At 36.6% G+C, this 13,422-nt stretch overlaps 1 protein-coding gene across 3 annotated transcripts in view; it reads left to right on the forward strand.

Annotated features, from left to right (window-relative positions):
* USP6NL (USP6 N-terminal like) overlaps nt 1-13,422 on the forward strand; it is a 185,444-nt gene that overhangs the window by 57,242 nt on the left and 114,780 nt on the right. The window lies entirely within an intron of this gene.

Raw genomic sequence — 13,422 nt, forward strand, 5'->3', positions numbered from 1 at the left:
GAATATTTTATAAGTATGTAATAACTGTTCAGTTAGGAAATGAAGTGTTCTATAATGTAATTTTTTTTTTTTTTGGATGCTCGAAGCACAAACTTTTGTATTTTAACTTTCTGGATGAAACTACTTAAATTTTTATTTTGCCATTTTATGCCATAGAGTATACTAAATATTTTTTTCTGAGTAACTCAGGGCCTAATGAGATATTTAGGGCTGCTGAATATACTCCAAATAGATTTAGATTAAATGCTTTTTAAATCTTCCTTATAAATTTTTTAACTTTCTGAACTCTTAGGCAGACAGTTACTTGTCCATTATCAGTGTATCTGCCTCTAATAGCCCTTCCTATTTCTGATTTTCTGTTTTAATCTTCTTTGACTTGGGAATGAAGCAACCATCAACCTGGTTTTAACTGTGTCTAAAAATAGTTCTGAATAAGAAGAGGATAAATTAGTTCTGAATGAAAGTTTTGGAGGGATGTTCTAAGAATGTACCTGAACTTTATTGTTTGAACACCTGTTTTTTAGAGGCCTTTTTTCTTCTTTGGTTAGCTGTGTTTTATTTGTGGGGGCTTGGTATGTGAAGATTGCTATATCTCTAGGGATCTTTTACAAACAGATAACCCAACAGTGTCCTCTCCCATTTGGAGAACTTTAGTAATAAGGAAAGGGCATAGGAGGTTTTAGGCTGGGGTTGTATAAGAAAAAAAAACAAAAACAGCAAACCCTGAACCTTCAAATATTTGCATTTTCTTTTTGTTCCTTAATGATAAGATGGTTCTTCCCTTCGTTGCCAAGTTCATAATTAACCATTGTAATGTGTTCAGAGCCTGTAAGTCAACTGGGGTTTGAATCTTGGCACTGTCATGTACTAGCTGAGTGACCTTTCTGATCCTCAGTTTTCTTACATTGTAAAGCCTATTTTACTTACTGTCAGTACATATTTTATAATTGCCTAGATGACACACTCAGATTGCTGTGAACATTAAGGGGAGATGGTTTATGGGATGTATCTGGTACACAGTGAGAACTCAAATAGTGTAGTGTATCTTGATTATAGGGTCCATGGATGGGGAGTGTAGGGGATGTGTTGGGAATTTCACAACCATAAATTGGGACCAGACTTTCAAGGATTATTTTTGACACACTGAGAGTTATCCTATAGATACCCAGAAAGCAGCAGGATATGAAGTTAGCATTCAGGTGGTGTAGGGTAGAGGGACATAGAAGTAGGGTTCATCATTTTGGGAATATATATCATCACTCATGGGAGAGAAGATGAGGAGAGAGAACCTAAGGAAACCCTGTTAGTAGGGGAGACAGACCCTTGAGATGACAATGTTCTCCTGTATGAGGACATTAGTGCATATACTTGTACAGGTGGAATTTAGTCGGGAGCAGGGGAAGAAGAGGGCAGGGCTTCAGAGTCTTTTTGGTTGCTTTCCAGTAGGGCTCTTGCCAGCCTTACATCCACTTTGTTAGTAGCTGTGCATCTGGATGTAGCTGGAGAATCCATCACAACATTCTGACTAGTTGTACTTTAAATTCATTATCATGAACTTTAGGGGGCTTTTCATGCTGCGTAGCAGTCATATTATCTTACTGCCTTCATATCAGTGACGATCTGTTTCCCCCCTTTCCTCAAACCTTCAACATCTCCTCCCCATACCGGGTTCTCAGCTGGTTGTCATCCTTCTTTACTAAGAGACTTGAAGCTAATTGCTTCAGTGGACTAACAGACTAACACTGTCATAGTTAGGTACATCACATCAGCTGAACCCATGTACCGTGCCGGTTCTTACTGTAGATGAACTGTCTCTGCTCCTGTGTAATGCAGCCCCTCTCCTTGTGCACTATTCTCTGTTCTCTCATCCATTCCTAAACGTAGCTCACTCAGCTCTCTGTTATTTCTGTTTGTCATTAGTGTCCCTCCTCTAATGGATCATTCCCATCATTATACCGTATGTTGTTATTTCTCTCATCAAATGAAAAATTTCTTCATTTGACTTTACCTCCCTTGCCAGCAGCTATTCCATTTCTTTGTTTCCCTTTGCAGTAAAGCTCCTCCAAGGAGTTGTCTGTACTCACTGTCTTCAATGTCTGCTCTTCCATTTTCTTTTAAATTCACGTTAGCCAGACTTTCGGCCCTATGACTCCAATTTAACATTGGTGATAATCCAATTTAAAATTTGCTTTTAACATCGTTAAGTCTTATTTGAATTAGAATATGTTATTCACACCACTTTAAATTCCTGTGTTAAGTATAATGTATTTAGGGAAATGTGTAGACTTTACCACTCATCTGTAGTTGCTATGGTTGTATCATAAAGAGGAACTTAAAATGGAAACAAATTTTAATTGCTGTTCTATCATATTGGGTACCACGCTTGTTGGCTTTGTAATATTGGGCCCCATATGTCTCTTTTTGTGACTGTTTCTTAATCCTTCCTACTACTAAGAAGTTGTCTAACTTTGACCAAAGCAGATGGTTTCAGGTTTTCCTCTAATTGTTAAATGAAGTTGTGAATGAATAACTGAGCTGAGTGAGCATGAAAATAATTAGTGTGCAGGAGGTGTAGTATAGAAAGAAAACAAAATATTCAGCAAAGTTAATCTGATGCATAATTAATTATATCCATAATTGATATGGAGTTGTATGGTTTAGCTTTTAGTAATCTGTTCAAAATTCTTTTGAGGATATGGAGTTATTTTAGAATTATTTTAAAATCCTCTGGTTATGACCCCTAAGGAAATAGTCAGTGAGCTTTTTTCTTTCACAAAAGGAATATAAAAAATCCAGTTCCTCAGTTGGTGGTACCCCTGAAGTTGAGAGCAAGATTAATTGGCTCAAAAGTGTTGAGTCTAATTAATTTGTTGTTAAAGAGAGATCTAGAGAGGTCTCACTCTTCCTGACCTTTCTGTATGCTAAAATCTCCCACTGTGTGGATTGGTCTATTTTTCCTTTTATCTCTCATTTTTGGCTTTATATATTTTGAATCTATGTTATTAGGTTCATATTTACATCTTCCTCCTGGCTTGATTCTTTTGTTGCTATGAAATGTTCCTTTTTATCTCTGGTGATGATTCTTGCCTCAGTCTGCTTTGTCTAACATGCATACAGTGATAACAACTTTAAATTCATGTTTGCATGGTATATCTTTCCCCATTCTTGTTACTTCCATCCTTATATTTAAGATGGGTCTTCTCCTCCTCTTCCTTTTTTAAAGATTTTATTTATTTGAGAGAGAGAGAAGAGAGCATGAGGAGGGGGCAGAGGTAGAAGCAGACTCCCTGCTGAGCAGGGAGCCCAATGCAGGGCTTGATTCCAGGACCCCAAGATCGTGACCTGAGCTGAAGGCAGCTGCTTAACCGACTGAGCCACCCAGGTGCTCCAAGATGGGTCTCTTCTAAGTAGTATATATCTGTATGGTTTTTAAAAAACTGATTATTTTAGGGACACCTGGGTGGCTCAATCAGTTGGGTGTCTGCCTTCGGCTCGGGTCATGATCCTGGGGTCCCAGAATTGAGCCCCGAATTGAGCTCTCTGCTTGGTGGGGAGTCTACCTCTCCCTCTCCTTCTGCCCCTCACCCCACTTGTGCTCTCTCTCTCACTCTCAAGTAAAGGAATAAAAACCTTTAAAAAAATAAAAACTGATTATTTTAATCTTTTTTTTTTTTTTTTAAAGATTTTATTTATTTATTTGAGAGAGAGAATGAGAGAGAGAGAGCACGTGAGAGGGGGGAGGGTCAGAGGGAGAAGCAGACCCCCTGCTGAGCAAGGAGCCTGATATGGGACTCGATCCCAGGACTCCAGGATCATGACCTGAGCCGAAGGCAGTCGCTTAGCCAACTGAGCCACCCAGGCGCCCGATTATTTTAATCTTTTAATTGGAATGGCTCAGTCTGTTTACATATTACTGCCATGTTTGGGTCTAAATCTGACTTTCTGTCTTCCCACCTATTTTAAATTTTTTTTTCTGTCATTTCTTACCATCTTTTACATTATTCAAATAATTTTTATTATCCATTTTCATACCTATTAGTTTGTTAGTTATAAATTCTTTTGCTACTCTTTGGAGTTACCCTGGATTGTGTTATTCATCCTTGACTTATTAGAATATATAATAAATTAGTGCTGTTCCCCACTTCCCAGAAAAATCTAAGAATCTTAAAATACTTTAACTCCACTTACGTCTCACCTGCCTTCAGGCATTATTCATGTATGCTTTAAATCTTTATATATTTTAAGCCCCATGTTCTTAATATCCATGCATTTACTTTTGCTCTTTGTTTCTTCCTTCATGTCTGTTCTTCCACCAGAGCTCATACTCTTCCATCTGAAAAACTCGTTTTTATTATTTTATATATGGATGCTGACCATTAAGTATGTCAGTTGTTGTTTGTCTGGAAATATACCTTATTTTTGGATTCAGTTTTTCTTTTCAGAGTTTTGGTTTAGAAATTTGCTATAAGTCTTACTGCTGTACCTTTGAAGGTTATCTGTTTGTTTTTTTTTCCTCTTGATGCTTTTAAGGTTTCTTCTTTGTCTTTTAGATTTCACAGGTTTTACTATGATGTGTCCAGGTGTTTTTTCCTTTGCATGCATTTTGCTTGAAGTTTGAGTTGCCTTTTGAATCTGTGGATGCCATTTTTTTTTTTTTTTAAGATATATTTATTTGACAGAGGAGAGAAAGAACAAGCAGGGGGAGCAGCAGGCAGAGGGAGAGGGAGAAGCAGGCTCCCCGCTAAACAGAGAGCCTGATGTGGGACTCTGTCCCAGGACACTGAGATCATGACCTGAGCTGAAGGCAGACACTTTACAGACTGAACCACCCAGGCGCCCCTGGATTGCCATTGTTGCATATTAGCTCTTTAAAGCTGTTTCTGCCCTATTATCTCTATCTTCCCTTTTGGGACTCCGATTACATGTATGTTAGACCATTTCCTGGTGTGTATATGTGTCCTATGCTCTTTCATGTATTTTCCATCCTTTTTTCTCTTCTTGTTTCAGTGTATATATTTTTCTATTGATTTGTATTCTAGATTATTAATCCTCTCTTTAGCTGTGTCTAATCTACTGTTAAGCCTGTCTGTTGAATTTTTAATTCAGTGATTGTATTTTTCAGTCCTAGAATTTTCATATGATTCTTAAAAAAAAAAAAAAAGATTACAGATCTTTGGTGAAAATCTCCATTGTGTTATCACTTTTCCTGAACATACTAATTACAGAATTTAAAAAAAAATCTGTCTGAAACGGCAATATCTGTCTTACCTTGTAGTTCTCCCCCTCGCTGTTTTTGGGGTATTATTTCTTCATATGCCTGCTAAGTTTTTATTAAATGGTAGCTATTATATATGAAAAATTTGTAGAGATTTTGGATAAACTTGTAGCTCTTGGCAGGCAGTTAGAGAAGAGGCAGAGCAACTTAGTCCATCATACCTGAGCTGTCTGAATTTTAGGATTTATAAAAAAGGCCTTGTTTATTTCTAGCTCTCCATGAATCCTAGGGTATAGTCATTCAGGGACCTCAGCTGGAAGTCTGGGGTGCCTATCAGTTTCCTGCCGAATTGATGGGTCCCAAACTCCAATTTTTGTCTTCTTAGGACTTTGAGACTGACAACAACTCTGTTTAGCTTTTTAACTGCTGTTAGTACTGTCTGCTTGGCAGTCTGTGATGCTTATGAAAGGGCAAATGTATTGAGGAGTTAAGCAGCTGAAATTTTAGGTTGACTTCTGTTTGTTTTCTTTCTCTGTGGGATTTTGGCCCTCAGGCCCTGGCTGTCCTAGCTACCCTGAGCTCTAGTGTGAGACGGAGAAATGCTGATTTTCTGTCTCTTAGCAGTTTTATCTGGGGTGGGCAGTATTTTTACTCCTTTTCTCTGGTGCAAACTGCCCCCCCCCCCCGAAGCAACCCATCTTCCTTCATTCTTACTGTCTGTAATACAAATATGATGGCTGGAGATCTGGCAACTATCTTTGCACCATGAGGTGACTTTGAGGATATAAGCCTTAAAGAGGATGTGAAGAAGAAAGAAGGATTGAAGAGCCTGAATTCCTGTTGACTCTGAGTCCTCATATCAGACCTAGATGATTTAGTTCTAGATTTCCTAGACATCAGGAAAGAAATCAGCATCTTCTCCTGTTTTAGCCTTGTGATTTTAAATTTTGTGATATTCCCAGATGAACTTAATACCAATTAATAAAGTGAGGGTTCCTGGAATCAGAATAAGTATATACTCACATAACATACTAAGAGTCACTACTTCTCAGCCTTTTATTTAGTTGTGACATACGTAGGAAGTGACACGCACCCGAGTGAATAATCTTGTGGACAGGTCCTCTAATATATCTGGCGTACTTGCCCAAATGCTGTCACTTTAATTCCACAGAAGGAAACGTGAAAATTCAAGTTAGTGAAAGGAACGTTCCGATAAGGAAAGACTTGACAGATCAAGTGTTGTTAGTTATTGTTATTGGCAAGTTACTTATGACATACCTGCCACACTAACCCAGTAGACCATACGGGGGGATTACAGTACACTGTCTTGAAACAGTGTTTTCCTTCCATTCAACAAATAGAATTCCATGGATAAAATATGGTTGTAGACTAATGTGGTGGTGGGGGAAATGAAAAAAGCAAGGGGTGATTGAAAAAAAAATTCAGAAATTAGTGAGACATTACATGTAGAAGGATCAAAGAAAAAAATGTTAGAGACGATGCTAAGCTTTTGAACTTAAAATCTGGCACAGTAATGCTATTGGTACAGAAATAGGCAAATTAGGGAGGGGTTCCTTGCAAGGAAATAAATGTTTCATTACTTAAAATTAAGAATATGTTTAAATTAAGAAATAATTCTTCCTCTTGGTAGATATGAATTCTTTGCATAATGTGGATTGTATTACACCAACATAAAAGAATTTTATCTTATTCCCACCCTAAAGGCTGTTGCAGGACTTTACCTAACCTGAGGTTGCAGCTGTTCCCTTACATATTCCAAAGCTGTCTATCCATAGACCGTATTTTAGGAACTAGTTTTAAAACCATTTACATTCGAATGTATGTGGTAGAACTATGACTCCATTGAAAACAGGAATTCAGCATAAAGCAGCATTATTTCCTTATTTTGACAAAGATTATAATTAGCATCTTAGGACTTATGGTAGTATCTGTTCACATTTTTGAGGTATACACTTAAGAATGACTCACTATCTTGACTCACTTGCTTAAGTTCACTGTCACTCAAAAGCTCTTTCTTCCTGCTTTTCTTTTTCTGGCTTTTCTTTTTTCCCCCAATGAATAGAATTATTGTAATAAGTCTCACATTGCTGAATATAACCTTTGTTTTTTCTTAATTGCTGCGCATATGCCACGCCTCTAGGCATATTCAAAGCTTTTACTTTTGATGGCTGGCATTTCGTTGTTCAGTCTTGGCAGGAAGTATAGTATAGTGAGAGCTAGTAGTGTGTAAGAATAGTGAGACAACAAGTTCACTTGTTAATAGAATGAATGTATAAATAATACATAATTTATGTTAGTGAACATATGCATCTTTTGTTTAGGAATGTACTATAAATTTAGTTGTACCCAATTAAAGCCTATTCCAGGAACTACCATCAGGCTTCATAATTGAGCTGGCCTGATTGTTTGAAAGAATATTTGATCAAACAAAATTCCAGGCAAATAATCTGAATAGTCCTTAGAGTTTATGATAGGATCCAACCAATAACTTGAGACTCGGTGAACAGACCTAAACAATCCATTGTAGAAATTCAGTGAGTTTTGCTACACTGCATATAGACATTAACACTTGATTTGTGGTACCACTGTTTTATGACTATATAATCATTGTCCAATATTAACCTCTCCAAGTCTCAGTTTTCTCATCTCTACAATGGTACCTGTGTCACTAGGGTTGTGATTGGGATTAAATTAGAAAATTCTTGTTCATTCATTTAGTCATTCAGGAAGTTTATTGAATCTCAGTGATGTGTCAAGTACTGTGCTAGGCACTGGTTTAGAGTGGTAAATAAAATGATATGGACTGATCTGTAGGTTCGGTGGAGAAGACTGAAAACAAACAAGGAAACAAAGAAAATAATTATAAATTGTGGTATTTTCTGTGAAGAAGATATCAAGGTGCCATGAAAGAGAACAACTGAAGGAAGAAGAGGTAGCTCTTAGGTTGAGATGGGAAGAGTGGTAGCTGTGAGCCATATAAAGAGCCAGAGAATTCCAGACAGACGGAATAGAAGAATCTGGGATGGCCCTGAGGCAAAATGAAAAAAGGGGGTTGCTGTGCTATTAAGAACTAAAATAAGGTCTGTGTGGTGGGAGTATTGTTTGCAAACGGTGAAAAGTGGGATAAATAGCTGTTTGTGATCTGTGCGGTGCCTACCCATGGTCCCTGATTGATGTTAGTTGCTATCATTGTTACAATTATAATCATTTCTTACTTTATTTAGAGGTCACTTAAAAACTTGAAGGAAGCAAATAGCTTCCAAAGTAGATGCAACAAAGTCAGTGCATTGAAACCTGTGTTTGCTGTTTAGAGAGACCATTAGCCCCTCACTCAGAGCCTGTTGATTATTTTTCATATTGTGCACATAAATTTGGTTATTTGATTTTATAACAGCCTAGAAATGGCAAACTGGGTGTAAAGTTAGAGATTCTCCAAAACCAGCAAGGCATTAATAAAAATAAAACTCAAAGTGATTAGTGATTGTTAAAAATGTGAGATGATGAAATCTTTTTTAAAAAGATTTATTGAGGTATAATTTGCAAACAATGAAATTCATCCATTTGAAGCATGGAGCTTGATGAATTTTGATAATTTTATAAAGTTATGTCATCACCACCACATCTTGAATATAGAAAAGTTCCATCAAGAATCCTAAAAATTCTTGTTTTCTTATGTCTCTTTGCCTTTGCCCTACCACCATTCTCACTCAGGCAGCCCCTAATCTGTTTTCTGTCACTAAAATTTTTTTTAATTTTTTTTTTAAAGATTTTATTTATTTATTTGACAGAGAGAGAGAGAGAGCGACAGCGAGAGAGGGAACACAAGCAGAGGGAGTGGGAAAGGGAGAAGCAGGCTTCCCGCCGAGCCGGGAGCCCGATGCGGGGCTCGATGCGGGGCTCGATCCCAGGACCCTGGGATCATGACCTGAGCTGAAGGCAGTCGCTTAACCAACTGAGCCACCCAGGCGCCCCTAAAATTTTGCATTTTCTAGACTTGACTATAAATGGAATTATACATTATGAGGCTTTTGTATTTTATTTATGTTGCTGCATGTATTAGTAAATTTGTTCCTTTGTTTTGTTGAGTGGTATTCCAAGTAGAGATCAACCATAATTTATCTGTTTGCCAGTTTATGGACATTTGGGTTGGTTTCTTGTCTATTATGAATAATGCTTATATTAACCTTCACATAAAATTCTTTATGAGCGTGTTTTCATTTTGGGCACCCAATCTAATAAAGATTTTCTCCTATATTTTCTCCTAGAAGTTCGATAGTTTTTGCTTCACATATATAAATCTCTTGTTAGAGTAGGGCATTAATTTTCTACAGGATACCTGGAGGCCAGTGTAGAGGAAGTCTTGGCCAGCTATAGGGAAAGTCAGAGGCCTGTCCTGGCAGCATTCCATAAGAAGCCAGATTGATCCAGATAGGCGCAAGATGGTGGATGCCACATGACAGGAAACCCCTGACCACATAAGGAAGAAAAGGCAGGAAACCCTGCTTCCAAGAAATCCCTGTCCCAAGTAATGAATATTCCACTCCCTAGTTCACAACTCTCAATAAAAGTTAGAAACCCCCAGGGTGTGCAGCTCTCTCTCTTGAACTTGCCTTTTCTCACATTTGAAGAGTATACTTTTCACTTTAATAAACTTTCCCACTTGTGTCAGTGGTCCACTGTGTTGCGTATCTGTCCTTGAATTCTTTCTCGTGACAAGACCAGGAACCTTTGGTGACTCCTTTGGGATGGGCCAAGTCAAGGCCCCAGGGCCTGGGGTCTCCCCATTTCACCCAACAAACATTGACTTACTTTAATTTTTGTGTATTGTGTGAGGTAAGAGCCAAAGTTCGTTTTTTTTTCCTCTATAGATATCTAGTTATTCCAGCATCATTTATTGAAAAGATTTTTTCTCCATGAATTATTTTGAAATCTTGAAACTGTGAGATCATGTTATCATTTGTAACCATTTTCTTTCAACAAGAATTTAAGCCTGACAATAGAGCTTATTCAAATATAAATAAATCCATCTTGTAATCTTACTGATAAGTATATATTTTAGGAGGCTGTGGGAATAATGAAAGGAACTGCTTTTCAGGGCTAATTCAAGTTAATAAGAATGTGCTTACTGGTAAGGTTCAAGTGCTGGTAAGTTCTGAGAATTTGTAAATTGCTAAGGAATGAAATTCTGTGCCAAGTTAGTGATATATGATTATCTTTAGGAAAGTGAATTAGAAAAATATTAGAGTTAAGGTGGTCTTCCTTACATTTGCAGACTTTAAAAGGAGACCTGGGCCAATTAAAAAAACAAAAAAGGAAAAAAAATCTACAGTGGTCACTGATTCTAAGAAGAAAGTAATGACAAAGAAATTTACATTGAATAAATAAAAATATACATAGGAGCTGTTTAAGGTACCCTCTGAGTTTAAGGATTTGAATGAAAGATGGAAGAAAAGGCTTGTAACCTATAATGAATGAAAAAGAGTAGTAAGTACTTTAAAAAATAGTGTCAGGAAGAATCAAATGCAAATGAGTTGACATCTGTGAACAGTGTGGAGTATGATAAAAAAGACCTTAAAAAACATAGTTTGATTCCTGGAAATCTGTAATGACCACATAGGCCTGCTATTCAGAGCAGGTCATGTAATGTAAACATGAGAGAGAAGGAGTATGTTCCAGACTTTTTTTCTTCCGTCTGCTTGTTTTGGTTTTTGGTTTTTGGCTTTGTTTGTTTGTTAAAGCAGAATTATCTTCAAACAGAAGAGAGAATAGAAATGAGAGGTAATTGAAAGCCAGGGTAAGTTAGGGGATAATAGCACCTTTTAAGTTCAGGTCTTTAGGATTAAATGAGTTATTGACTCAGACTATTTTGGAATAATTGTAAATAGTCTTAAGAGTAATAAAATACAGAGAAGATACTGGAATCAAAACTCAAAAGAGGAGTAAGGGTAGATTCTAGTTACTAGAAACGATTGAATTTCATGATAATTGTAATCAGCATTGTAGCTTGGTTTTATTAATAATGGCTTGTGAATGGATTTAAAAGGAAATGATCATCTTTAGGAGCTTTTCTGGGCATAATAAAAACAAACTAATGCAAATTTCTTGTTTTGCTGTCACTATTCTGAATAGACATCTGAAGGAAATGTTGGAGATAGGTTTTGTTTTGTTTTTTTCACATTTCTTCTTTTAAAAAATTATTGTGGGGGCAAAATTGGTACATAACATTATGTAAGTTTTTCTTTTAACGTTATGTAAGATTTAGGTGTACGACATTATAATCACCATTATGATCACCACTAAAAGTCTAGTTACCATCTCTCACCATACAAGTGACCTCTTTCACTCATCTTACCTGACCGTCCACCCTCCTCCTCCAGTAGCTACCAGTCTGTTCACTCTATCTGTGAGTGTGTGTTTGTTTTGTTTGTTTGTTTTTAGATTCCACATATGAATGAAATTATATGTATATATCTTTCTCTATCTGACTTATTTCCCTTAGCATAATACTGTGGGATTCATCCATGCTGTTGCCAGTGGCAGGATTTCATTCTTTCTCATGGCTGAGTAGTAGTCCATTTGCTTAATCTATTTATCCAGTGGTGGACACTTACGTTGTTTTCATTTCTCAGCTATTGTAAATAATGCTGCACTGAAAACAGGGGTGCATATATCTTTTTGAATCAGCGTTTTTGTATCCTTCAGATAAATACCCAGAAGTGGAATAACTGGATCATATAGTAGTTCTATTTTTAATTTTTTGAGGAGCCTCTCCATTGCTTTCCATAGTGGCTCTACCATTCACATTGCCATTAACAGTGCATGAGAGTTCCCTTTTCTTCACATCTTCTCCATCACTTGTTATTTCTTGTTTTTTTGGATACTAGCCATTCTGACCAGTGTGAGCTAATATCTCATTGAGGTTTTGAAGTACCATTTCCTAATAATTAGTGATGTTGAACATCATTTCATGTGCCTATGGGCCATTTGTATGTCTTCTTTGGATAAATGTTTATACCCTTTGTCCATTTTTAAATTGGATTATTTGTTTTTATGCTACTTATTTATATGAGTTCTTTATATATTTTGGATACTAATCCCTTATTGGAGATATGATTTGAAAAATTTTATCGCATTCAGTAGGTTACTTTTTCATTTTGATGATGGTTTCTTTTATTCTGCAGAAGCTTTTTAGTTTGAGGTAATTCCATTTGTTTATTTTTGCTTCTATTTCCCTTGCCTTTGGAGTCACATCCACAAAAATATCACTAAGACCAACGTCAAGGAGCTTACTGTCTGTTTTCTTCTAGGAATTTTATGGTTTCAGGTCTTTCATTCAAGTCTTTAATCCATTTTGAGTGAATTTGTGTGGTGTAAGAGAGTGGTCTAGAGTCATTCTTTTGCATGTGGTTGTCCAGTATTCCCAACACGATTTATTGATGAGGCTGTCCTTTACCAATATATGTTCTTGGGTCCTTTGTCATAAATTAATTGTCCATATATGTACGGGTTTAATTCTGGGCTCTGAATTATGTTCCATTGATCTGTGTGTCTGTGTTTATATTAATACCATACTATTTTGATTACTGTGACTTTGTAGTATAGTTTAAAATCAGGGAGCGTACCTCCGGCTTTGTTTTTTCTATGTCCAAGATTGTTTGGCTTCAGGTGATTACATACAAATTTTAGAATTATTCATCCTCGTTCTATGAAAAATGCCATTGGCATTTTGAGAGGTATTGCATTGATTCTTTGGGCATTATGGACATTTTAACAGTATTAATTCTCTAATCCATGAGCATGAATACCTTTCTGTTTATTTGTATCTTCTTCAGTTTCTTTCATCAGTGCTCATAGTTTTCAACATAGAGGCTAAATTTCACCTCCTTGATTAATTTTATTCATAGGTATTTTATTCTTTTTGCAATTATAAATGGGTTTGTTTTCTTAATACCACTTTTTGATAATTTATTATTAGTGTATAGAAATGCCACTGATTTCTGTATGTTTATTTTGTATCCTGCTACTTTACTGAATTTATTTACTAATTCCAAGAGGTTTTTTTTTTTTTTAAGGTTTATTTATTTATTTTAGAGAGAGAGAGAGCATGTCTTAGCTGGGGGCAGGGCAGAGGGATAGAGAGAGAGAGAGTCTCAAGCAGACTCTCTGTTGAGTGTAGAGCACCACAT

The sequence above is a fragment of the Neomonachus schauinslandi genome, chromosome 5, assembly GCF_002201575.2.
Source record: "Neomonachus schauinslandi chromosome 5, ASM220157v2, whole genome shotgun sequence".
NCBI lineage: Eukaryota > Metazoa > Chordata > Mammalia > Carnivora > Phocidae > Neomonachus > Neomonachus schauinslandi.